The following is a 27,445-nucleotide window of genomic DNA, read 5'->3' as shown; positions in this document are numbered from 1 at the left end:
ACAAAAAATAAAGCTCCCTCAGAATGATACCAGTCATAGGAAAGAAACTACAGAAACTGGAAGATTTTGGAGTGAGGTTAACAGGAGCCTTTGACTGGCCAAGGAAAGCTGCACGATTTGAATAGCTTAAGCCTGTTCCCTTTGTTTCAACAATAATATTGTTTTGACAGTGAGGTCTCATATACCTCACTTATTTGGAAAATGAGCCATTTTGCATAAGTCAACTTTCCAAATAACAGAAATTTTACTTCATATAATACCAAGACTTTTTTCTATGATGTAAATCACTAATTTTTTCTTTTTCATTTCTTATTTAAGTAGGCTCCACACCTAGCATGGAGCCCAACACAGGGCTTGAACTCATGACCCTGAGATCAAGACCTGAGCTGAAATCAAGAGTCGGTCACTTAACCAACTGAGCCACCTAGGCATCCCTAAATCACTCAAATATCTTAAAAGAATTTATAAGAAACAGGAAAAAACTCTTATAATATTAACCCATAAAATAAAATGCAACATTTTTCATACAATATGGAGCAGATACAATGCCATGGCTCACCAAATCCTCTGTCATATTCCTCCTTCCTGATTGTATGACCACCCTTTCTATCCTTTGCAATTAGGTGGCCTTTCTGACCAGCTCTTGCTAATGAAATGTGGACAGACATGACACATGTCATTACTATGTTGACACAGTGAGTATGGAAGCCTCAAGCTGGGACAGCAGAACCAATCAAAGCATCTAGGACCCCACCACTTAAATGGCAATAGCCTCAAAGGTTGCCTGAAAAATCTTTTGTAAATGAGAAATAAATCTCCACTGGACTAAGCCACCGAGATTTGGGAGTCATTGGCCATTGCAGCATAACCTAGCCTATCTACACTAATGAATGATATAAAAATGAGAACAGTTAAAATAGGGGTGCCTGGGTGGTTCAATTGGTTAAGCATCTGCCTTTGGCTCAAGTCATGATCTCAGAGTTCTGGGATCGAACCCCACTTCAGGCTCCCTGCTCACCCAGGAGTCTTCTTGTCCCTCTCCCTCTGCCCTGCTTGTGTGCTCTCTCTCTCTCTCTCTTTCTTAGTCTCTCACTCTCAAATAAAGAAATAAAATCTTTTTTGGAAAAAAATAACAATGCCAGAACAAGGGCATCCCGAGTGGCGCAGCAGTTTAGCACTGTCTTATTAGGCCCAGGGTTTGATCGAGTCCCACGTCAGGTTCCCAGCATGGAGCCTGCTTATCCCTCTGCCTGTGTCTCTGCCTCTCTCTCTCTCTCTCTCTCTCTCTGCCTCTCATGAATAAATAAATAAAATCTTTAAAAAGATTAAAAAAAAACAGAACAATAAAAATATTTTTAAACATGGAGAGAGAAATTATTCCAAAATGTTTATAATTCTGTTTTTAAGTGATGATATATACAGGTAATTTTAAAAAACACTAGATTTGGGTATTTTTAATATTCTATCATGTAATACATTAATTTTAGTGGGAAAAAATTTCTTTTAAAAGCCCCCCAAAGTTATTGGTGGAGGGTTAGACACATAGATGAATGGAACAGAATAGAGAACCCTAAAGTAAACCTACACAAAAATGTTCAATGGATTTTTTACCAAAATGCAAAATGAGAAAGGATAGTTTTTTCAGTAAATGGTGCTGGAGCAATTAGACATCCATAGCAAAAAGAAAGAAAGAAGAAGAAAGAAAGAAAGAAAGAAAGAAAGAAAGAAAGAAGAAAGAAAGAAAGAAAGAAAGAAAGAAAGAAAGAAAGTTAATACCAACCCAAACTCCATGTTGTATACAAAAATTAACTCAAAATCACAGACTTTAATGTAAAACAAAATAATAAAACTTTCAGGAAAAAAAATAAGAGAAAATCTTCAGGACCTATGTAAAAGTTCTTAACTCAAACACATGAGAAATTGATTAAATTCAGCCTTATCAAAATCTTAAACTTTTGTTCTGCAAAGACCCCCATCAAGTAGATAAAAAGACAAATGACAGAATGAGAGTAAATATTTGCAAATCACAAGTCCAACAAAGAACTGGTATGTAGCATATATAAAGAAATCTCAACAGGGAACACACAAAAAATCCAATTAGGAAATGGGTAAAAGACATGAGAAAACACTTCACCAAAGATAAGACATGGATAGCAAATAAGCACGTGAAAATATGTTCAGTCATTAGCCATTGGGAAATGGAAGTTAACATCACCATGAGGAATCTTTACCTAACTGTCAGAATGGCCAAAATTTTACAGTCCTACATTGCTGGTAGGAATGTAAATTATCACAGCCACTTTGAAAGAGAGTTTAGCAGTTTCTAATAAAACTAAACAAGCAACTACCATAAGACCCAAGAATTGCACTCTTGGGCATTTATCCCAAAGAAATGAAAACATAGTTTAACACGAAAGCCTGTACATAAGTATTCAAGGCAGCTTTATTCGTAAGGCTGGAAACAGCTCAGAATGCTTCAATGAATGAATGCTTAAACAGGCTGGTGGTACATCCATTCCATAGAATACGACTCAACAATGAAAAAGGAACAAACTATTGATGCACACCACAAGTTGTGATGCAAAATGTTGCATACTCTCATTGCATCCATCTACCTTTCTTGAAATGACAAAATTATAGAAATGGAGAACAGAGGAATTGTTGCCAGAGTTAAGGAGGAAAGTGGGTAGCTATAAAAAGGCAAAATAAGGGATTCTTCTGGTGCAAGAGATGTCTATATCTTGACTGTATCAATGTCAACATCTTGTGACATGTTGTGTCAGTATACTATGAGATGTTACCATTAGGGGAAACTGGGCAAAGGGCACAGGTCTCTATTATTTCTTACACCTACATACAAATCTACAAGTACCTCAAAATAAAAGACTTAATTTTTAAAAAAGGAGTTTTTAAAAAGTCCTGAGAGTGATCAAAATCATTACCATGTGTGGCAAAGACTGAATATCCACTGTTCCTTTCTTCTTACTCCCCAAATCCTACATATTAGGGGGTACAATATGTCTAATTAATAAAATTAAATTTCCAAATTCCTTTTCAGATGTGAATGACTAAAGAGTTTTAAGCAGAAATCATTGGGAGGAGCTTCTAGGAAACCTTTCTCAAGGTGCCTGGAACGTGTATGCCATGACTGGAGCTACAGGCACCATTCTGCCACCAGGATGGAATCCAGTACTAAAGATAAGAGATAGAAGGAGCCTAGATGCCAATGGCCATGGAAATGCCAGCCCTGGACTGCCTCTGAGTTTTTCAATTAAGCCACTGAAACTTGATTTTCCATTACCTGTAGTCAAATCTAACCTAATTGGCATACCATACAAGTCACCACATCCCTCAGCTCCTCAGCTCCCCCTATCCAGTCCCAACCATACCTACGCCCCCACAGTAGAAAGGCGACTTGGCCTGGGGCTTAGTTGTGTTTCAGAGGCAAGAGTAAGTGCAGAATTAAAAAAGCAGAGAAGGCCTTGATTTATTTATATTAGAAAATTCTCAGGGCACCTGAGTGGTTGAGTTATTTGAGTGTCCGACTCTTGATTTCAGCTCAAGTCGTAATCTTGGGGTCTTGGGATTGAGCCCCACATTGGGCTCCTCACTCAGCAGTGAGTCTGCTGGAGATTCTCACTTTCCTTCTTCCTATTGCTCTCTCTCTCTCTCTCTCAAATAAATAAGTCTTAAAAAAAAAAAAAGAAAAGAAGACTCTCAAGAAGCTTAAGAAAAAACAAAAATAACTGGGAAGTTGAAAGTGAGAAAAAAAGCAAAATCCTGAGAGAAAATATTTTTTGGAAAAACTAGAAAAATCTGGGCAGTGAGGGGAAGACAGAGAAGTTCTGTTGGATATTTTGCTGTGAAAGGACCCCTTCAGGCCTCTTAGGAAGGTTTTAGTAAATATTTGGTTTTTGAAAATTATTTTTTAAATTTCAGAACAAGTTTCTCTGATTCTGCCCAAGATACTGTGAAATGCCACTAGGCAGCCCAGGTGTATCCTGGCTACACAAGAATTGTCTATATACCCAGGGTCCCCTGAGCTAGATGCTCAGTAACTCAAGGGAAAGATAAGAAAAAAGTGAGGTGTTTTAGGAGGCATAAGCAGGCGAACATTGGCTCTAACAAAACCATAATCAACTTTTAAAAATATTTTTGAAGAGGAATGTCACAGAGGTTCTCTCTCTCTCTCTCTCTCTCTCTCTCTCTCTCTCTCTCTCTAAAACTTTATTTTAGAGAGTTCACTCATGCAAATGAATAGGGGGAGGAACAGAGGCAAAGGATCCTCCAGCAACTCCCTGGCCAGAGTCCGAGGTAGGGCTCGATCCCATGACCCATGAGGTCACAACCTGAGCTGAAACTGAGAGTTGGTCAGCCAATCGACTGAGCCACCCAGGTGCCCCTATTTCTCTCTCTATTTTTTTTTTTAAATGCAGAGCTTTAAGTAAGGCACAGGGAAGCTTATGGTTACACAGGTATGGTCAAATTTTGGGTTTTTCCCCACTTACTAGTTATATAATTTGGAGTAAATTAACTAGTAGCCCAAGCTCCAGTTTTCTCATTTGAAAAATAAACTAAAAACTACCCCAAGTTCTACATGAGAGCGTGTATGTGAAAATGCCTGGAACCCTATAGATGCTGGATGGTATTTCTTCCTCTTCTGATGGTTGCTAATCCAGCTGCTGCCATAGGGTGGTGGTTAGTCTGTTGTGTGCTTCCCAAAAGATTCAGGGATCAGTCATGACACATTCTTGGCTTCTCAGAAAGGAAGGGAAAACATTCAGGTTAATGTTTTGGGAGAAAAAAACAGTCTGTCTCTTTTCAAGGTAACAAGGTAATGAAGACTCTGGAAAAAGCTAGAATGTTGTCTTTCCTGCCTAGGAAAGAAAAGCCAGTCACTGCACCAGGATAGAAAGGATCCTGGTTCAGCCAAGAACCTAACGTGGGTGCTGGAAAAACACTCCTTTCTTGCCTGGGGGCTTGCCGGCTACCTCTCACCTGGGCAGGTGGTGGTGTGTGGCAAAGCACCCAGCTTCAGGAACATGTTGACGGATCCATGGAAATTCAGAGAATGGAAGCAACTGGTATGTTACAAGAAACTGATTTACGAGCAATAAAACTGGGTACAGCCTGTGTCATTCTGGCAAATGTGGCCAAGGATGGGTGGGAGGAGATTGGGAGGTGGTCAAGAAGGGTAGCAGAAGCTTTCAGAATCTGTCAACAAGGGGCATATTGCCAGAGACAAGTTTGGGATGTGAGAAGGCCATGCGGGGTCCTGAGAGCATCCAGCCCAATTCTGACCTCCAGGAAAGCTTATACTCTGTTCCTTGGCTTAAGAAATCCTCCAGGAGGATCCAAGCTCCAATTCAAGGTCTGTGCAACTGGAATTATAGGAGGGCTCAGGACAGGCCAGATGACTGACATGCTATCTCAGTGGGGCAATAAGGACTCAGGGGTCTCATCTCATGCCATATCTCTGGACTTCTGATTTCTTCTCCAAAAAATGAGGAGGCTGGACAAAGCAGCTCCTAAAGAAGCCATCCAGGGGCACCTGGGTGGCTCAGTGGTTGAGTGCCTGCCTTTGGCTCAGGTTATGATGCTAGGGTCCTGGGATCGAGTTCTGCATCAGGCTCCCTGCAGGGAGCTTGCTTCTCCCTCTGTCTTACGTCTCTGCCTCTCTCTGTGTGTCTCTCATGAGTAAATAAATAAAACCTCTTAAAAAATAAAGAAGCTGTCCATCCTAAAAGTCTATGTTTCTACAGAAAGCCAATGGCTCTCCCAAATTGTAGCTTATAGAGAAAGGCAGCCCACAGCAGATCGCCCCTGTGCACATAGGCCATGCAAGTCAGATTCACCCTTGCTCTTCCAACTGTACGGAGAAATGTGACTACTAAGAGTTGCCCGGGTCAAGGTGAGGTTACAGCATCTATTAAACAAAGAACCAGCTCTTTCCCTCTCTAGCTTCTGGCTGGTTCATTCAGCATTCTGGGCCTCAGCTTTTCATCCTTTTTCATGAATAAAATAAAAACAAATCCCTGCCTATATCACAGGCTTGCCCTGAGGATGCCATGAAGCTGGAGACTAGGAGGAGCTCTGACAATGCCATAGCAGGGGTTCTCAAACTGGCTGCATGTTAGACTCTACCTAGAGCCCCACCTCAGAGATCCCTACTGAACCAGCACTTTCCTAATGTTCCTTGTGGGATTCTAATGTATACCCAGGAATGAGAACCACTTTTCTCCGACTCTGCATAAATACATGTTGTTGCTAATAAAGGTGAAAATTTCAGCCAAGCAGTCATTTAGCTTATACAGCACTAACAACCCATTTGACTGATTTTTGTACTAATGACCATTTATTGTAACACCAGATCTCTTGGGTTTCTATAATGTTTACATTATTGTGGGAATGAAAAAAACAAATATAAGAAATAAAATCTTAAATTATTCTCTATAAAGATCTCTCCAAACCAGTGGTTCCCAAACATCAGTCTTCAACAACAAATTATCCAAACCACCAGAGGTTTTGGTTGAAGTCCCAGATTTTCCAAACACTGCTTCCTAGAACTGAATCCAAGCCTTTGAGGGTGGGGAATGGGTATGAGCCATCACTTCAGGTGATTCTGAAGCACAGCCAGGCTAGAGAATCATTGCTAACACATTCTGGGATGGGCACATCCTGCCAGGAAAGAAGGCCTCCAGGAAGGGAAGCAGTGATGTGCCCTTGAGCCTTCGGCCTCTGCTTCCTCACTGGGCCTCCAGGTTTCCAACTGTGAAATGAGACACCAGTAAATGATGGGCTCTGGCAGTGCTCAGAGATATAACCCACAAACTGTTTCTCATTGTGCGAGGGAGTACAGCTCCCATGTCACAACTAGGCTAGATGGAGGACACATTCTTATCTTGGTTACCAGTGAACACAGATACCACACTGTGGACTCAGGAGATACCTGCTGATGTGGCCTTTCTCCACCTTCCTGCTTGCACTTTGTCTCGCTCAGAGAACCTTGATTCTTTCAACACCCTGCAGTCCACCTTGCCCCATCTTCATTGTGTCAATTAGCAGATACACACTGCATCCCAGGCTGGGCGTTGGGGTCGCTGCAAAGAACATGACAGAAGCCATCTCTGCACCTCAGAGCTTAAAGTCTTGTCTAGAGACAGGTGAGGAGGATAAGGCTGGGTCAGGAGAAGCAAAGGGTGAGTCAGACTCAGCAATGTTGCTGGGATGTGATGAGGACTTCATAGTGCCAGCACTCATTTATGGGTCACTTACCTTGCCAACCTGATCCCCATGCACCACATAGGACTGATCACTATCATCTCCATTTTGTGGTGGAGAAAATGGAGAAATTGGAGATTTAAAAGCCTAGAGACAGGCAGCAGCTGCAAAGGGAAGCCGGGGTTTGAACCCAGAAGCATGGATACCACGGATACCATTACTGGTTTCTGAGTGGTTTTTTCTTGTGTGCTATGTGAAGACCTTGTTTTTTTTTACAAGCCATTGAAGGATTTTGCATACTTTACTAGGAGCCTTGGGAGCATGGACTAGGAGAAGAGATGACACAGGCCCTAGGAATTTCCAGGGAATCCTGAGTATTGACCCAAGTGTATGGTCAAGAAGGAAGGGAAGAATATACGCTCCAGGTGGGGCACATCCCCCGCTCCCTCTGGACTTCTTGTCCCCTAGGAATGAGTGTCAATGGATATGTGGCAGGGCCAGCCCTTCTAATGTCCAGCATCCAAGGCAGAGCCTCTATTTCCTGCATCTACAGGTGGCAGGTGTGGACAGAGCCCTGGACTCAGGAGGTTGGAGTTCTTTTTTTTTTTAAGATTTTATTTATTTATTCATGAGAGACATGAGAGAGAGGGGGGCAGAGACACAGGCAGAGGGAGAAACAGGCTCCATGCAGGGAGCCCCGATCCCGGGGTCTCCAGGATCAGGCCCTGGACTGAAGACGGTGCTGAACCACTGGGCCACCCGGACTGCCCAGGAGATTGGAGTTCTAAATAAGCTCAGCTACTTACTAGCTATATGGCTGGGCAAGTGACTTAACTGCTGTATGCCTTACATACAAAACAAGGAGATAAGGCTTTCTTCAGAAAATGCTACAAAGATTGGGGAGAAGATTCAAGGATGGGTGTTGAAGACTATTCTATACTCACGCTCATAGGCACTTTGCATGTGTTATCAAATGACAGCCCTCAGCATTCAGCCCCCTTAGGAATTGCTTCAGCAGAAGACAACCTTGCCCAGGGTCACACATCCAAAGACAGATCCATCCCCAGCTATAAAGGCCTTGTCATCTCACCCCAAGTTGGAACAGCAGTAAAGAGCTGTCTATTTTCAGAACTCCCTGCAAAATTGGCTGAGTCTCCACTGAGACTCCATGGCAGCCCACTTCTCCTTCTGCCTGTCCTGTTTCTTCTCTCTCCTCTGTGGAGATTGATCCAAGCCACTACCTTATAAGCCTCAGTACCCTAACCTGCCTCTCAGATTCTGTTTCCCAAAGAACCGAATCTGTTATGGGTGAGAGCGTGTTTTCATTGTTGTTGCTGCTACTGCTCTTTTTAGTTGTGTCAAAGTATACATAACATAAAGTATACCATTTTAACCATTTCTAAGTGTTCTGTGCCATGACATTAAGTACATTTACATTGTTGTACAATCATCACCACCATCCACCTACAGAACTCCTCATCTTTCAAAACAGTTGTTGTCACCATTAAACACTAACTCTCCATTCCCCCTTTATCCAGACCCTGGCAGCCACCATGCTACCATTTCTGATAGAACCACCATTTCTGTCTCTATGAATTTGACTCCTCTAGGAATCTAATATAAGTGAAACCATACAGTATTTGTCCTTTTGTGGCTAGCGTATTTTACTCTTAGCACAACATCCTCAAGATTCATCATCCATGTTGTTCAGTACGGAATACAGAATTTCTATATATATATATATATATATATATATATATATATATATATATAACATTTTCATTATGCTTTCACCCATTTATATATACTTGAGTTGTTCCATCCTTTGGGTATAGTGGATGATGCTGCTATAAACATGGGTGTTCAAAACTCTGACTTCAATCACTCTGGGTATATACCCAAATGTGGAATTGCTGGATTGTACAGTAATCTTATGTTTAATTTTTTGAGGAACCGCCATGCTGTTTTCTACAGTGGCTACATCATTTTGCATTTCTACCAACAGTGCACAAGGATTCCAGTTTCTCCACATCCTCACCAACCCTTGCTATTTCCTCTTCTTTTGATAGTAACCGATTTAATTGCTAGTTGCTAATTGTTTTTCAACGTAAGTCTCCAGCCTTCCTCCTCTAGGGGCTGTGTTTTTTAAATGTTTCAGGCAGTTTCACCACAAACAGATTTGAGAACCACAGCTCTGAAATCTAGTAGTCACAACATCTTACTCCTGGATGGATCGGATACATATCTCCAAGCTTTTAAAATAAATCACATGGAACAACATGGAACAATGGGACACGCATGGACCCTGACATGCAAAGCTCTGGGCTCTTTGTCTTATTTGAAGTGACCTCCTTGTCTTTGCCAGTAAAATGAGACCTTCAAAACAGAGCAATAAGGTCCATTTGGCTTTGCCATTATCCAACTCTTGTGCTAGAGTTCTAGGTAGGAACTCATTTAGAGAAATCATTTTTGCTGGGCATGGACAGATACCACACACACAGGGGAATTGGACACAATCTTCCTTCTCAGTGTTTATCCTCTTCAATCCTGCAAATATCTCCTGTAGAGACTCCCCTGGGGATATCAGCCTCATAGCTTTCCCACAATACTTAATAGGAGTTAAATGGAGAGCTTCAGAAACAAGGGCATCCACCCATAGATATGAGGAGCCAGAGCAGTGAGGGCTGTGGCCATCCCCTCCCCTCCCTACTTTGCTTCCTTTCAGAGCTGTGTGGCCATCCCTGGGCCAAGACATGAGCCTGTGCCTTAGAATAGAACCTTGGTGGGAGTCTGCCCTTCCCTCAGAAAACCCCTGTATCCAACCATTCCAATGGATTCACAAAGCTCTGACAGAGGAAGAAGAATTAGATTTTTTAAATCCACAGACCTGACTTTCTCAGAATGCCAGCAAAATATTTCTATTCCACTATAAAAGCATTCATTCTCCCCAAACCCACTGCTGACCAAACTATTTTAATTGTGGCAATTAAAGTGTCTTTCTTAGGCACTTAGGTATTTGTCAGGCACATCCTCTAGCCACTAGCACTATGCTAGATTCAGGAGAAAATGCCACATACAGTAGTAATGTTGTGGTGCTGATTTTTGAATTCTCAGGGTCAAGCACTTTGTCTAGGAAAGATTCTGTGGCAACTGAGTCCACAAGGCTGTGGTCTTTCCCTGACCTTCCAGACCAGTAACCTCACTGCCAAGACAGGGAGCTGAGTTCCTCCCCCTGACTCCCAGGGAGCTCAGTTTCTCGTTTCAGGATTGTGCTGGGGGCCCCTTCCAGCTGCGACCCCAGCTACAGGAAAACTTCGTAACGCTGTGGGGAGATGTGCAAGTTAAAGAAAGAAAGAAAGAAAGAAAGAAAGAAAGAAAGAAAGAAAGAAAGAAAGAAAGAAAGAAAGAAAGAAAGAAAGAAAAAGAAAGAAAGAAAGGGACTTTGCTGGTCTCCACCCACCCTCCCCCGCCCCCTTCTCACTTGGTGACTTTCTCACTTGCTGACAGAGGGCCTGATCCAGTGACCACATGTTCCATGAGCCTCTTCCAGCCATGGCAGTTGAATATTAACTAGTCTAAACCAATCCGGCAATTCCATTTCTCATCATAGGGCATGCAATACAACCCTGGCCAATAAGAGCCTTCTAAGAATTTTTTTTTTTTACATGAACAGGGATGCAAGTGAAGGATTCATCTCTTTCTGCTTCTGATTGTTTTCATATGTGGATGTGATCTTTGGCACTGCTACAACCACCATGTGACCATGAAGAGAAGGCCAAAAGAATCCCTGAGTCTTAACTTGGTCAAGCCATTGAGTTAATCAACCCTGAAATCACCCTGCCTCTGGACTTCTTGTGAGATGAAACAACCACTTTTAGCTAGTATTCTGTTTCTTGTAGCCAGAAGCATCTAATGTAACAGTGGCCCAACATGTAGCTTTGACCAAAGGAGCCAACAGGACACAGGACAGCAGCAGCCAGGTATTAACTAGAAGGTTGCATTATCCACATGTAGAATAATGAGCTACTACATGACCAAGATTGGTACATAAGATGAACCCACTGGCCAACTTTTCATATCACAGATAAGGAATTTGAAACTTAAGAAAGTTATAAAAACAAGACTCCATATTTCTTTATAATTTCACAGGTTGCTTTTATATCAGTCATTTCACTTCATCTTCATAAAAATTACTATTATTATCCTCATTTTACAGGTGAGTAAGCTAAAGCTGATGGGAAATATTAAGCCATTAATAGTTATATTGTGTTTTATAGTTTATAAAGTGCTTTGCTCATCATAATTTTTCTAATTATTATCTTTAAATCTAATCTGCAAGGTAGAAGTTTATAAATAAAGAAGCAGGCTCAGAAAGGTCAACTCACTTGGCCAAACTCCATCAAGTTCCAAAGCTGTAGTTCCTATATCAGGGGTTCTCATAGTGAAGACCCTGGACCCACAGACTCAGTGTCCCCAGGGAATATCTTAGAAATGCAAATTATCAGGTTCCACCCAGACTCATTGAATCAGAAACTCTGGGATGGAGCCCAGCAATTGGTGTTTACTAAGACCTCCAGGTGATTCTGATGCACACTCACATTTGAGAAGCATTTGCTTTGTACCACAGCTGTCTTTTCAGTGGCTTGCCCAAAGTTACCCTGCCAGGTTAGCCAGGGGTCTCAGTCAAGGGCCAAGTGCTCTTCCTCATACAAAAAGTTGATGCTAACTGAAAAAAGAATATGTACCCCCAACCACAACAATAGAAGATGAGACCATAGCTGTTGATCTCAAGCTATAAAGTCATGAAGCATATGCTATACTATAAATAAAATATTGCCCTCCAACCTTGAATAAAATTATTTTAGAATCAATAAGCAGAGATGATACTATTGTACACATCATATAATCAACTTACAGAACTTAGAAACTTAACTAGTGGTATGACCAGCAATATATATCCATTCGGAAGAGCTGAAGACTTTCAAGAAACTGATCCTTAATGAGTTGTGAGGGGAAGAGAGATTATAATACCAATCACCTACCATGCACCAAACACTTTACAAATGTGATGTTGTCTAAGCTCAAACAATCCTTCTTTGTTGGTATTATCCTGCCATGTAAAGAATCTGAGACTCAGAAACCTTAACTAACTTGCCTGAGGTTCACTCAGCTAATGAAGGTTATAATCATTACTCAAATAAAGGTCTGGTTTGCTCCAAATTCAGAATTCTTTTGGCTACTTCACTTTATTATTGATCATGCTGCATCTGGGAGAAAAGCTTTCAAATCATCTCACATAGAACACCGATGTCCTATCTGCAATCTTGAGGTTGGCTAGGTCCTCACTTAGGACACACCTATCCCTCTTTGCTTCCATACCCACCCTGCTCTCTACCTTGTGCACCTGACTTTCCTCCCAGTGGTCCTGGACAGCATCACACTCATTTTCATAACCCTCAAGGTGCCTAGCACAGAGCTCTAAACAGAGCAGGTGCCCTTAAATGTTTACTTAAAACATTTTCAGATATTGATGTTGAGGCACGGCCCTGATCTTCAAAGATGATGGTATTAGAAGAAACGATATCCTCCCAACATGTCCACAGTGCCTCAGGCCACTGCTGGACAAATGAACCCTTGGTCTGAGCCACAGTGAAAACTCTTTTTGTTCCTGTGTGGTTGGATTGTATCAGCCCGGCACCTCCTGCAAGCCACAGGGTGGTTGCTTAAGAGATATTGTTGACAGATTGATTTACTGACTAATTTATACGACATACTTATCCAATGACATAGGTATCTTGGAGGGAGTTCAGAGAAAAATAACCAAGTTGATTAAAGGATTGGAAAATGTGCTTTACAGGGAAAGGTTATAGGGACTGGGGTTATTTAACTTGGAGCTGAGAAAGCTGCGGAACACTGCGTGTGTAGGCTATCACCCTGTAAAGAAGAGATGGCTCCTCTACCCCATCCTGCTTGCTTTCCACCTGGAAAACCAAGACCCAAAGAGCAGAAGTACCAGGCAGCCATCCAGAGCAGGTCTAGGCATTGTAACTGTTAGTCCAGTGGTCTCTCCGCATCTCCAAGTCTCCTGCAGCAGCATACACACACACACACACACACACACACACACACACACGTACCAAGATGCATACACATGCACAAAGAAATACCCATTCACATATGCACACCTTACAGGCATGCACATTTACATATACATACTTTTACACACATAGACACACACATATAGGCATGTATACCCACACAAAAATACACAAACATACATTTAAGCACATAGGTACTGGAAATGGCAACCAGCTCTCCTCTTTACCCCAAGCTTAGATAAGGAAAGCAGACCCATCTGAGGTCACCATAATAAGAGGATTTCTGGATGATGTTTATATATCTAAGAGAGTAAATACAGACTGATGTGGGTTATACTTCTCTAGGAATCACCCCTCACAGAGGATATTCAATATTCTCACTGTCTGAGGTGCACTTCTGGGCTATGGGAAGGGCCCACATGCCTTCCCATGCCTCCTCCATGGTTACACAACTGAGAGACAGTGATTTACACCCCCTTCCCCATACTATCGAGTGGACTTCCTCCTCCAAGTAGGGGATGAGTCAGCACTAGGGTGGAGCCCTGTGGGAAGATGCAGAACTGAGGCACAGAGGCAATTAGTAGCAGTCACACTGTACTTGGTCAAGAGTCTGCCCTCACCGGCTGTGTGCCCTCTGCAAAATATCCAGCTACCTCAAGTCTCAGTCTCTTTGTCAGTAAACAGGGACCAGAAGATAGCATCTGTCTCACCCAGCGATGACAGTAAAAAGAGCAACAAGGAGGTAGAAACTGGGTTTGACTTTGGGGCTGCCCATAATTTAATCTCTCTATGCCCCACTTTCTTCTGTAGGAATGGACACAGTGATGCTAATCCTGAAACCAGCAGAGAAAATGCAATGAGGTAATTCTTAGGGACTCCCAACCCCTTTCCCTGCCAATCTTTATATTCATCCGGGCTCTTTATAGCTTTTTCTTAAAGCCTTGATTATCTGAGAAGCAAGTGTGATCCCTGAACCATCCCACCATGGGCTATCCTCACCGTGCAGGAGTGGAGGGGCAGCCCCTCCCCCCCCACTCTAAGAGCCTGAGGGAGGGTCCTCAGGAGGGATTTCTCCCTCTCTGGCTTCAGTGACTGCATTGTTCCCTCTCCCGGGACAGGTGGGAGAACCAGACAGGCTATAATATTAACATCCTGTAAATCAACGAGCAGGAACCTGAATCTCAGCAGCACCGTGTTTAAACATGACCTACCACCAGACAACCCAGCAGGCTGGGGAAAGAGACCCAATCTTGCATCACCACAGGTATCCTGCTCAAGACGTCCCTCCCAGAGTCTCAGGCTGAAACGCCTCCCTGTTGGCTATGACTTCCCAGAAACAAGATACTCTACCCCAGGGATGGCTGACCCCAAAGGATACAGACCTACAGACTCACCGTTCTCTGCAAAGCAAAAGGGCATGGCCAGCTCTTCTGAGCCCTCTGAGCCCCAGGAAAATGACCAGCAGAGGAGTGTCAGGCCAGTTTAGATGCTTGCCCCACTCTCTGAAGCTGGTTCAACCTCCTGGGGCCACAGGGCTGGTGGCCTTCTTCTGGACAGTCCTTGCAGCCACTCTCCTTGACTTGAGAGGCCAGAACCCCCGTCCCACAGAGCAGCTACCCTATCTCCTCGCTTAAGCAGACAGCCCTTTTGCACGAAAGCCAGACACCCAGCAGCTCTCCTCAGAACAGAACTGGATTATGACAAACCGAGAGAGGATTAGTGGGGGACACCATCTGCAGAGAGAATAATTAGCTTAGTGAGTTACACAGATTGTTCCTGGCTCTCTGCCCAAGGGTACACTCTTCAAGACTGTTAAACACAGCCCCCATGGGCTTTCAGGGGAGTCCTCCCAGCACCAGGGGCTCCTGCCTGATTCCAGCCACCAGCGTGGGCCTCCAGCAGCCTGTGATGGCAGGGGGGTGCTCCATGGAAGCTCAAGCCCTGTGTCAGGCTGGTTCCCATCTACCTGAATAAATCAGAAAAGGAAATAGGGTGTTATTGCAGGAGGTAGGAATTAGATATGTGAAGACTTTAAAGAACTGACTGGTGAGTAAACCCATCCATCAGTTGTTTTCTCTACCAATCTTGAGGGATCCCACTTACTCATTTGAGACTGAATTGATCATTTTGGCTTTATGTTGACAACACTTCTAGGCAACTATTGAAGCCTGGAATTATCAAATCCACCCTTTCTGAGGGAAGAAAACTATTTTTTCTTAGAACATTCACATTTAGGGAGTGCCTGGATGGCTTAGTCAGGTAAGCGTCTGCCTTTGGCTCAGGTCATGATCCCAGGGTCCCAGGATTAGGTCCCACATCAGGCTCCCTGCTCAACAGAGAGTCTCTCTCTCTCTCTCTCTCTCAAATAAATAAATAAAATCTCTAATTAAAAAAAAAAAAGAATATTCACGTTTAGGTGCAGGGTTGCCTGGAGGCAGAATGAACTACGTGACCTAAAACTTGGTGGCTTCCTTACTGGAATTTAAGGAGGTGAAAGAGCCACCTGCAGAAACGATTGGGACTGAGAGCCCATCGCCATAAAGGGGCAACAACTTAGGCAATGTACATTCAATATCAATATGACTGATCAGTTCTGCAAACAAAATCACTCAAGGCTTGCCTCTGGCTGACAGATGTGGGATTCAATCCAATCAGATGCGCATACATGTGGGCTCCAGAACGGAGATCACTCTGTATTTGAAAGCTAGGTGTATTAGTCAAATTTCTCAAATGAAACTGAATCAATAAGAATATAGAAAGATCTAGCTGTGCAGAGATTATAAAGGATTGGCCCATGCAGCTATGGAGGCTGAGGAGTCCCACATCTGCAAGCTGAAGAGCCAGGCGAGCTGGTGGTGTAGTTCCAATCTCAGCCAGAAGGCCGGAGAACCAGGAGCCCTGATGTGGCGGGAGAAGATGGAGGTCCCAGCTTAAACAAAAAGAACAAATTCTCCTGTCCTCTACTTTCTTGTTCTTTGGAGCCCTCGACAGATTGGATGGCACTTACCCACATCAGGGAGGGTGATCTGCTTTACTAAGGCTATCACTTTGAATGCGAATCTCTTTCAGAAACACCTTCACAGACACCTCCAGAAATAATGTTTTACCAGCCATCTGGGCATTCCTTAGCCTAGTCAAGCTGACACGTAAAATTAACTGTCATACTTGGCTAGCCTAGGTAATCTTAATAAGTCTGAACATTGTCCAACACAATAGTCATTGGCTGATCCAGATTCTTCATGCCAACGTAGAACATAAGGAACACAAAACAAATTTCAGACGGTATGTGTTGGCTCATTGAGTACTTGTAAAGTGTACAACATTCATTGGTATTCAATAAATGACAATTCATCTACTCTATGAGGTAGGTATTATTATGATACCACTTTTTGAATGGGGAACCTGAAACTTGGAGAGGTTAACTTTCCAAAAGTCATTTGGCTGGTATGTGATGGAACCAGAATTTAGATCCAGGCTGCTTGGTATCAGCCTCCTTGTGTCTAACCATTACACTGTACTTTTGGGGGACAATAGCATAGGCCCAGAGAGGAATGATTTTACTAAAGCAATAAGAAAGAGCATGAAGTGTCAAAAAAGGAATGAGGAGAGAAGTAAAAAAACAAAAAACAAAAAACAAAAAAACCAGAAGTGTGTTTCTTCATAACCAGACCACTGTGCATAATAGATGTCTGTGATTTGGGGGGCAAAGAAGGGCACGTAGGGTAATGTCAGGAGGGAGGACACTTTAAAGCGACTCTGACACATCCCTGTGTGCCAAAGGCCTTGGTCCTTACACCCTCTCCTTGGGCCCCAGCTTGCTTCGTTGTACCCTCTTCTTCAAGGTCCTCTTTAGAGTCCCCAGATTCCTCACCTCTTCTACATCCAAGGCCCTGCCCCTTCTTTTTCCCCAGCAAATATTTTATTATCCTCAGGCAGAAAGGCTTTGTTGTTGGGGCAGGTGAGGTTGATTGTCTACTTAACTGCCATGACTACTTTCTTCATTGCCAATAGGACCCCACTTTTTGAGGTTGAATACTAAAAGTCCTATCCACTTCTTTTGCAGAGCCATTTATGTAGCCTTCTGCCCTCTGCCCCAGTATTCCCTGAGAGCCATCTTGGCACAACCAAAGAAGCCCATTAAGTTATTCTAAAAAAATCTCTCCCCAAAATGATCTCTCCCCTGGCCCTAAGGCTAACTTCCACATTTCTCTTTCCTACATTGAAGTTAGACCTTTGTCAATTTCCATCATGACCCTATACTCTCACCTTACCATGCCCATCACCCAGTTACCCCATCCCCCACCCACTTCTCCTGCAGCAATCCTCTGTTTGTTTCCTAGAATTAAGTCTCTTATGAATTGCCTCCCTATTTTTGTCTTATTTTATTTTTCCTTTCCTTCTCTTAAATCCCACATTTGAGTGAATTCATATGGTATTTGTGTTTGTTTTATCATCCACCCACTTCTCCTGACTTAGGGGAAGAAGGGCTCACCAGCCTGCTTCACATAGCTAATCTACTAGACACCATACTCTTTCTCTGCCCTGACCCTCAGTCCCCCATTAGTCCTCTCTGTCTCCACAGAGTCCTTTTCTCCAGGCATCCATTCCTGTCTGGACTGGGTGTCCTTCCTCTCTTCCCCCCAGCCTCCTGAGTGCTCTGTCCTTACACTTAGCACTCTTTGTGATTTGATCTGCTTCTCTCCTAGACTGCAAGCATCTTGGGGACAAGGCCTGTGTTTATTCATTCAATTAATATGTATGAAATGTCTTCTCAGACACTGTTGTAGGCACATGGTCCCTGCAGTGAGCAAAGCAAAGACCTTCCTTTCATGGACATTACATTCTAGTGGGACAGCAAATACAACAAAATACAAACAAATAGCAAATAAATATATGGTAGGTGGTAATAAGTGCTGTGAAGGAAAATAAAGCAGGATGAGGGTACAGAGAGTGAGAAGAAAGCATCTCTGAGGATGTGACGTGTAGTCACATCCTGAGTGGAAAGAGCTGGCCAAACAGGTACCTGGGAGAAGAGCCTTCTGGACAGAAGCAAGAAAAGGTTCAAAATCTCCAAGAAAGAGCATGCTCCAAGTCAGTGCTAGGAACAAGGGCCACATCATAGAAGATTTTTATAGGTTATCTCTGTATCTCACACTTGTAGCAGAATGGATACACTCTTCATAAACATTTTTTGAGTGAATGAATGAATGATTGCTTAGAAATATGCTGAGGTTTATTATGTCCTAAAAATGGCCTTTCTTTGCTGTGTACTTCCCCCATCCCACTTGCAGGGGTCCTTTCCCAGGGAAGCTAAGGCCTAACAGGTTGCATGCTCACAAAGCCTAAATTTACCTTCTGAGTAGTGTCTACAACAGGGTAGACCCTTGACTTCTCATAAAAATTTGTCTGTAATGGAGCTCCTTTTATGTTAATGAACAGACTTCCTGCCCACCCCACCACCCCCCCAGCCCTGGAAAAGTCTCCCAAGATGACTGATGACTGTCCCTTTCTCAGGGCCCTGACAGGAAGTAGGACGTGCAACGCACATTGGTGACCAGAGGAGATATCCTGCAACCTAAACGCCCCCACTTCCTGGTTCTGGCAAATCACTTTATTTCTGTGAACAAGAAACCGCCATTGCCTGATCCATCTCATGACCTGGTTTGACCCAGGTTGGACCTCAGAAATTAGTTTCTGCAGCACTGAGAGATTGAGTATAGATACACACAACTCTAAACCCAAATAATAGTGACTTAAAAAGCGGGTGGGTTTTTTCCTCTCATATCATAAAACGTCCAGAGTTCAGTAATCAGTCACTGGTTCAGTAGCCTTGGCTATCATCAGGGACCCCAGGATGGAGTTCTCACTCACGTGCTTGCAACATGACTGCTAGTGCTCCAGTGATCATCTCTACATTCCCAATTGGAAGAAAGAAGGAGATAAAGGGTGAATGGGCTTTCCAAAGCCCAGAAAACCTATCCAGGGACTATGTCACATAATCAGTCCAATCTGCAAAGGAGACAGGGAAATATTTTTCGGTTGTGTACATTCCTCCCTTGGAAGAATTGGAGTCCTATTCATAGGACTAAGAGAGAATAAATACTGGACGGACCACAAAGTGTATCTGTCAGGATCCACCCCCTGAGCTACCCATCATCCATAAATATCATTCTTCGTATTCATATTCATGCCCACTAAGGGTGATGTTCTCTTTTCTATCATGTCTAAATGTGGTCACTATAGTCCAAAGTTCTAAAAACTAAAAGTCAAAGAGTCTGCCCCAGCATCCTCCATATGCAATGACAGAAAAGGAAGATAACTGTCTTTAAAACTCCCACAAACAAAAGACAATAATGGGAAACCCACAGCATTCATTGATCCATAACAATTCTGGAGTACTCTGGAACAGAACCAGTGTGGACTCTTGGTCTTGGCCATGGACTATATTTCTGGCCAGTTGCTTCAACCTCTGAAAGAATCTCCCTGAAGTATTTTCCTCATTGCTCTCCCTTCTGGGAACCTTTTCTTATCCATTATTCTCCAAGCTCCATCTCAGAATGGTGTTTGGAAGGATGACTTTTCTTGGAAATTCTCAGCCATTAAAGCTTACCTCTTACTTGTTTGGGTTTGGAGGTATAGTTAGTTTTAGTCATGAAATGTTTCAGGTAAGATTAGGCTTTCAATGGTAATATTAAAAACTTAGCTAACTTTGGTTCTAATTGTTTCTGTTGATTCCATGTGCAAACAACCCACAGAACCAAAGATCCTATCTAGACTTAATTTTTAGAGCTGCTTGCCTTTTTCTGTGGGCCACTGCGTAATACCTTAGCCCATAAAATAGTACTACTGACTTGAGGTAATCTCTAACAATAATTTCCATTTGGAAGGTTTAATCCTATCTTTACTAAGTGATCATTGCCTTTGCCTCATGGCACAGCAGTCTTTTCTTACTGTGGCTGTCATTTTCAAGCCACTATTTATAAATTATTCAGTTTGAAGTATAGAAGTAGTTGGTTTTTTTAATCCCGTAAGACTTCAAATTACAGTGATCTCTTTGGACACTCATGTTCACAGCATTATTCTGAAAAAGCCAAAAGGTGGAAACAACCCAAGTGTCCATCAGTAAACAAAATGTCATCTATCCATACAATGGAATATTATTCTACCTTAAAAATGAAATTCTGACACAGGTTACAACATGGATGAACTTTGAGGACATTACATGAAATTAACCTGTCACAAAAGGACAGATACTGTATAACTTCAATATGAGTAGCGAGAGTAGTTGAATTCATACAGACAGAAAGTAGAATGGTGGCTGTCAGGGCTTTTGGGGGAGAAGAGAATGGGGAGTTATTGTTTGCTGAATATAGTATTCCAGTATGGGAAAATGAAAAAGTTCTGGAGATGGATGGTGCTGATGGTTGCATGACAATGTGAATGCACTTAATGTCACTGAACTGTATGCTTGAAAATTATTTAAGTGCTAAACTTTCTTACACATATTTTGCCATTATTTTAAAACATCATATTTAATAGATACATAAGTAAAAATATTGCAATGCTCTCAGCAAACATAGATGGTAGACTGTAGGCAAAGGGTATATCCCTAAGAAAATCAGTATTTTTATTCATTTCTGCTTTTAGATTGTCCTACTTCAGCCTGAATTTATATCTCTGATTTTGCTGCCATAAGTCTGGATTTTTCTTACCATATTCTCTGATGCCATACCTATGGTTGGCATGTGGTATACATTTCAAGATACAGTAGGTGACAGTTTTAAATGCGTTCAAATATATCATGTAGCTTTTATTCTGTGATATCTGATATATTACTATCTCTCGACATACTTTCTTAATTCAGTCACTTTCAAATATTAGATTGTTAATTGCAACATCCCACTCCTGGTACAGTGGTCGGCCTCAGGAGGAATTACTAGAACTGTGAATACCAGCCACTTAATTACAGTGGGTTAAACACCAACAGGTTTGGTTTTGTCATCCAAAGAATAGTCTAGAAGCAGGTAACTGATGGTGTTGGTTTGATTAGCCTTTTTTTTTTATGGTCCAAGATGCTTCTGAGGTTTCAGCCATGGCATCTATGCTCTAGGCAAGAAGAATAAAGGAGAAAAAGACCAAAAAAAATGTGTGTTCCAGGTGCATATGCTTCTCTTAAAACCCTTCTATGATATACCAGCTAGAAACTTCTGCTTATATCTTATTGGGGAAAAACTTTATCATATGGTCAGCTCTAGCTGAAAGAGTCTAAGATATGAAGCTTTTAGCTGAACATAGTGCTGTCCCTTCCCCCAAACATGAGAATTCTGTTAGTAATGCAAATAGGGAGGATAAGTATTAGGGAACAACCAGCATTCTCTGTATCTCTACTGAAGAAATTCGAGTTCTCTTGACACCACAAACCAGCAGCTCATAACTAATCTATCAACTATCCTATTAGACTGCTTTCACCTTACCCTATATATTCTTAGTAGGTAGATTGCATTTTTTAGAAAAATTTTTAACTTTATGTATTTTCTTTAAAGTGCCTATGCTGTATATATGTGAACAAAATTTATGTGTGCCATGTAAGTTCCGTTAGGGTACATTATCAGTCAAGGTTCTCCAAAGAAACAGAACCAAGAGAAGAGATAGATAGATGATGATTATAAATAGTTGATAATGATGATAGTAGGTAAATTGATAGATGATTGACAGATGATGATGATGATGAAGAAGAAGATGATGATAGATAGATAGATGATAGATATTATGAGATTTTTTAAGGAATTGGCTTATGTGATTACAGTGTATTAGTCCAAAATCTATAGGACAAGTTGACAGCCTAGAAACTCAGATAGGAGTTGATGCTGCAGTCTTGAAGCAGAATTTCTTCTTTTTCAAGAAACTTCCATTTTTCTCTCTAGAACTTCAGTTGACTGGAAGAGCTCCACCAACAATATAAAGAGAAATCTCCTTTACTTAAAGTCATCTGATTATAGCTGTCAATCATACCTACAAAATACCTTCACAGCAACACCTAGCTTAGTGTTTGATTAAATAACTGGATACTAGGGTCCAGTCAAATTGATACATAAAACTAACCATCACAGATAGGTAATATGATGTAGATTAAATGGCACTATGTGGTCAGAGGCTTGAGTTCCAGTCTGGAGTCCTATACCTAACCAATGATGTTCCCTTTGCTCTGGGCCTCTATCCATTATCTGGAATTTTAAGGCCATAGACAAGAATATCTTTGTGTTCCCTTCCAGATGAAATATTTTTAAATATTAAATATTTAAAACATTTAAAATTTTAATTTAAATATGTAATATTAAATATTTTTAAATATTGCCTTACTGTATACCTTTTTGTATTTTGAATATCTGCCATCATGTCTTAGTATGATGATAAAGGTGATAAAAACAATGTTGATCAATATTATGGAATATGGAGGTTCCCCAAATAATTAAAAATAGAACTACTGGGGCACCTAGGTGGCTCAGCAGTTGAACGTTGCCTTTAGCTCAGGTCATGACCCTGGGGTCCTGAGATTGAGTCCCATGGGGAGCCTGCTTCTCCCTCTTCCTTTGCCTCTGCCTCTCTGTGTCTCTCATGAATAAATAAACAAAATCTTAAAAAAAATACAACTACCATATGATCCAGCAATTTCACTTCTGGGTATTTACTCAAAGGAAATAAAACAGGATATGAAAGAGATATATGCACCTCCATATTCATTGCAGCATTATTCACAATAGCCAAGGCATAGAAGCAACTTAAGTGTCTATTGATGGATGAATTGATAAAGAAAACATGGTGTGTGTGTGTGTGTATGTATAATGAAATATTATTCAACACTAAGAAAGAAGTAAATTCTGCTATTTATGACAACATGGAGAAATTGGAGGGCATTATGCTAAGTGAAAAAAGCCAGACACAGAAAGACAGATACTGTATGATCTCACTTATATCTGGAATCTTAAAAAGAGAGAAAAAAGTCAAACTCATAGAAACAAAGAGTTTAAAAGTTGTTGGTTGCCAGGGGCTAGGGTTGAGGAAATAGAAATAAGGAGAGGTTGGTAAAAGGATACAAACTTCCAGTTATAATATGAATAAGGTCTGAGGATCTAACATGTAACATGGTGACTGCTACAAAAAAAGTTGTTGATGATGATAAAGGATAAAAATAAAAATAATGGTCAGATCTTCCCTGAATCATTCAAAGGTATTTGAAATCTCCAGGTTATAGTGTATATTGTAGCCTGAAGTGAGAAGTTATATAAACTCTATTTGAGCACTAACTGGAGTCTGTGAACCCAAATGTCTAGATATTATCTAGAAAACTCTTGAATCCTGCGATAGTAATTAGCATGACCAAGTGTTAAGGTTAGGGTTTCTTTCTTTAAAAAAAAAAAAAAGATTATTTATTCATGAGAGACACAGGGAAAGAGAGGCTGAGACATAGGCAGAGGGAGAAGCAGGCTCCTTGCAGGGATCCCAATGGGGGACTTGGTCCTGGACCCCAGGATCACACCTTGAGTTGAAGGCAGACTCTCAACCACTGAGCCACTCAGGCACTCAGATTAGGGTTTCAATACTAGTTTTTCAAGATATTTAATCTCTCTAAGCTTCAGTTTCCTTATATGCCAAACGGGAATGATCATTATTATGTCTATCCGATGGAATAATTGCAAGGGTTAAAAGAGATAGTTAAAGCTCCTGAAATGTACCTTTCATTATTTACTAACTGAAAACACTCTTTAGCATTGCTTGATAAGTATATGAAATCATTCTTATAACCAAACAGACCTTTAAGATAAATGAGCTGACATACACATATTCATTCCACAAACGATAAATACCATTAAGTTTAAGAGTGCCAGACTCTGTGGCTTTTGTTTGGATCTCAGGGGAGATCTAAGAAAGCCATGTTTAACTAAAGAACACTGAGTATGGCCACAATGAGTCAAGTGCATAGGTAGGTCCATAACCTATTTTCCTCCTGTCAATATCACCTCGTGATGTCTCCAGTTATTCAACCAGTGAACAGTTACTGAGTGCCATCCACCATCTAGGCCCTACACTGGAAAAGTACAGATGGATGAAGCCCAGAGACAAGTGTGCAGAGCTGCCAGGATGGGCTGGACAAGGAAGAAGGATCCAGATCATTATAGGGCTTTGAAGGCTTTGCGGCTTACTCTAAGAGCAACCACTAAAAGTTTTGAAACAAGAAACTGACATAGTCTGATTTTATGTGTGTATTTGCATGTGTAGAGAAAGGAGAAGATATAAATTTACATAAAATAGAATAAAAATCTTAAGTGAAGATATATGACAAAGTAACCCACCCCAAAAACAAGATGCAGAACATTATGATTGCCTTAGCAAGTTCCTCCTTGCCAATTTCCAGCCCATAATCAGATTTGTTTGTTTGCTTATTCTGGCAATAGTAGGGAGAATGGGTGAAGGAAGTGGGGGCAAGAATTGATGGGGGCTATCCTTGGGTAGTAGCAATGGGGATGAAGAGAAGAGAAGGAACTCAATAAATATTTAGAAGATAAAGTTGGTAAAGCTTGGAGTGTCTGGGAAGAAACAGAGGGAGAAGCAGTCAGGCATTGCCCACATGTTGCTGGCTTGAGCAGTTGAAGGGACATTTAACCAGCCTGGAGAAGAAGGATCTGAGAGACTTTCCAGAAGACCTAACATGCAGGCTGGGTTTTGCAAAAATCTGTGAGAGTTAGACAGGTGAGGGGAGTGAAAAGTGTATTTTAATGAAGGGGGTGGTAAAGGAAATCTCAGGGAAGATCCTGAGAATGAATACATATTGGAGTAACTTTAGCTTTATCTTAAACATCCCCCAAGGCATTTTAGTTATGTGTAACAATAAAATCTCATTTGGTCTAAGCCCATTTGAGTTTCTGGTGCCACAAAGAGAGCTGCAACCGTAAGAAGAAGATTGAGAGGGGTGGGAAAGGAGATGTGAAGGGGCTTTGGGTCTGGGATGTGGAGCCCCAGTCCAATGTTACTTGGGAGAGAAGTCAAGGAAGAGCATCAGAGTATCCAGGCACAGTGGCTGGCCTTCAGGACTACAGGCAGGCACAGCTTCTACCAAGTAGGCCTAGCCTCAGAGACTTACCCCTCAAACCACTGCATCAGGATTCCCACCAGCAACATGTCCACCCCCACAAACCTAACAAGTAGCACACCTTTCCAGTCATGCTTTCTCTGGGTAGAGATAGCACATCAGCACACCCCAAGCTGGAGATAGAGGAGAATGGACACACCCATTGCATAAATTTGGAAGTTATTTGCTATGGATGGATATTGAAGTCATGTGACTGGAAAAAAAAATCCCTCAAGAATATGTGACCTGTGAACGTTAAGGACATTATGCTGAGTGAAATAAGCCACTCACAAAATGGCAAATACCATATGATTCTACTTATTTGAGACATCTAAAGTAGTCACCCTCATAGAGTCAGTGTAGAATGGTGGTTGTGGGGGCTTGAAAGAGAGGAGTATGGAGAGTTGCTCATCAATGGGCATAATATTTCAGTTATACAAGACGGGTAAGTTCTAGAGACCAGCTGTACAACAGACTGCTTATAGTTAACAAGACTGTGTTGTACACTTAAAAATATATTGAGAGTAGATCTTGTGCTATCATAATAGAATTTTTAAAAAGAATATGTGGCCTAGAAGAAGAAGAGCATGAGGATGGAGCAAAGGACAGCACCAACATGTAAGGAATAAGTAGAGGGAGAGAAGTCTTCAGAGAAGGCAGAGAGGGAAAGGTGGAGAGAGAAATCATTCAGGAGAAAGCATCTAATGGAGGGTAGGGGGACAGGGTAACTGGGTGTTGGGCATTAAGGAGGGCACTTGATATAATGAGCACTGGGTATTGTATGCAACTGAAAAATCATTAAATTCTACCCTGAAATTAAAAATACATTATATGTTAACTAACTTGAATTTACATAAAACCAATTAATTAATTAATTAATTAACTAATTAAATAAAAAGAAGCCAAGCTACATCAGCTAAGGATGATGAGGATGGAAAGGGATCCATGTTGAAATAACCACAGACTGCAAAGGGACACCCTCCATAAGATTAACAAGAGTGTGAGGGTTGCTGAAAAGAGAATGAGTAACTTGGCACAAGGAGCCAAAAGGCCCGATGGGAAGGAAGGGCACCCCGTTCCCATTCCTTTGTCCCTAGTAATTTGCAGGAGTGGAACTAAATGGCTCTAACCAAGTTTTTCCTCATGGTGGGAAAGGTAGAAAGGGCCCTGAGGTAATATGCCCATGAGGGTAACAAAGGTGGGCCACGGGACACTGATGGCATCACAGGTCTTTTGGAAAAAATGCCTTTGAATGGTTGAAGTGGCAGATGCTGGAAGCTTGGAAGCCCTTCTTCCCCCGCTCAGGGAAGAACTATAATATGGGAGCTCTCACTCCTGTCCAGGAACTCCTTTGCCAGGTCCAAACCAAAAGAGACAAGGAAGCCTGGAAAGGTACCAGAGAGGGAGCCCCACAACCAGATAGCTCAGCTACCAACTCCAGAGAGTGTCCAGGGTTTTCCTCATGGAGGCCCCTGGGTACAGAGTCATGGCTTGTGGCCAAAGAAGAACTTACCTGTATTAGTGGGCAGCAGGGCCTCCAGGACACAGAAGGCAAAGCTAGCCAAGAGAAGAGACTCACTCCCTACTCATCTCAGCATGTGGATGCTTGGGCAGTGAGCTAGAGGACACCCTCACAGAACTGTTTTCTGTACCCCAAAGTGAAGTCAGGATGCAGGAGTCATGGATGCTACTGGCCAGTGAAGAAATGAGATGAAACCAGATCTTGGTGGGAGGAAAGGTCCATAAGGACATGAAGACAGCAAATGGAGGCCAACTTTTCATAGAAACAAATCCTTGACCGTGAAAGGAAGGAGAGAAGTGAAGCTCAGGTTAAAGAATATAGGATGGGGGACATTTGTGAATGTTCTCAGGAAAGTATGAGAAGGCTCACTTCCTGTGAAAGAAAGGTTGGACATTGGAAAGGGATGAAGGCCCCTGGAGCAGATGTAGGAGATGAGACCCAGAGGCCAGCTGAAGAGGAGGGGCCAGGGGTAAAAGC

At 41.9% G+C, this 27,445-nt stretch overlaps 1 long non-coding RNA gene across 1 annotated transcript; it reads right to left on the bottom strand.

The window, feature by feature from the left end:
* Positions 1 to 6,014: 6,014 nt before the first annotated feature.
* LOC112669660 (uncharacterized) lies at positions 6,015 to 27,425 on the bottom strand. Its single transcript, XR_003142429.3, has 3 exons — positions 26,960 to 27,425; positions 6,950 to 7,100; positions 6,015 to 6,769 (listed from the first exon to the last, which is right to left on the bottom strand). It is a non-coding gene; the product is annotated as an uncharacterized LOC112669660 (long non-coding RNA).
* Between the last annotated feature and the right edge of the window lie 20 nt (positions 27,426 to 27,445).

This window comes from Canis lupus, chromosome 25, assembly GCF_003254725.2.
Source record: "Canis lupus dingo isolate Sandy chromosome 25, ASM325472v2, whole genome shotgun sequence".
NCBI lineage: Eukaryota > Metazoa > Chordata > Mammalia > Carnivora > Canidae > Canis > Canis lupus.
The sequence above is the reverse complement of the archived record's forward strand: the minus strand, read 5'-3'. Positions and strand labels throughout refer to the sequence as shown.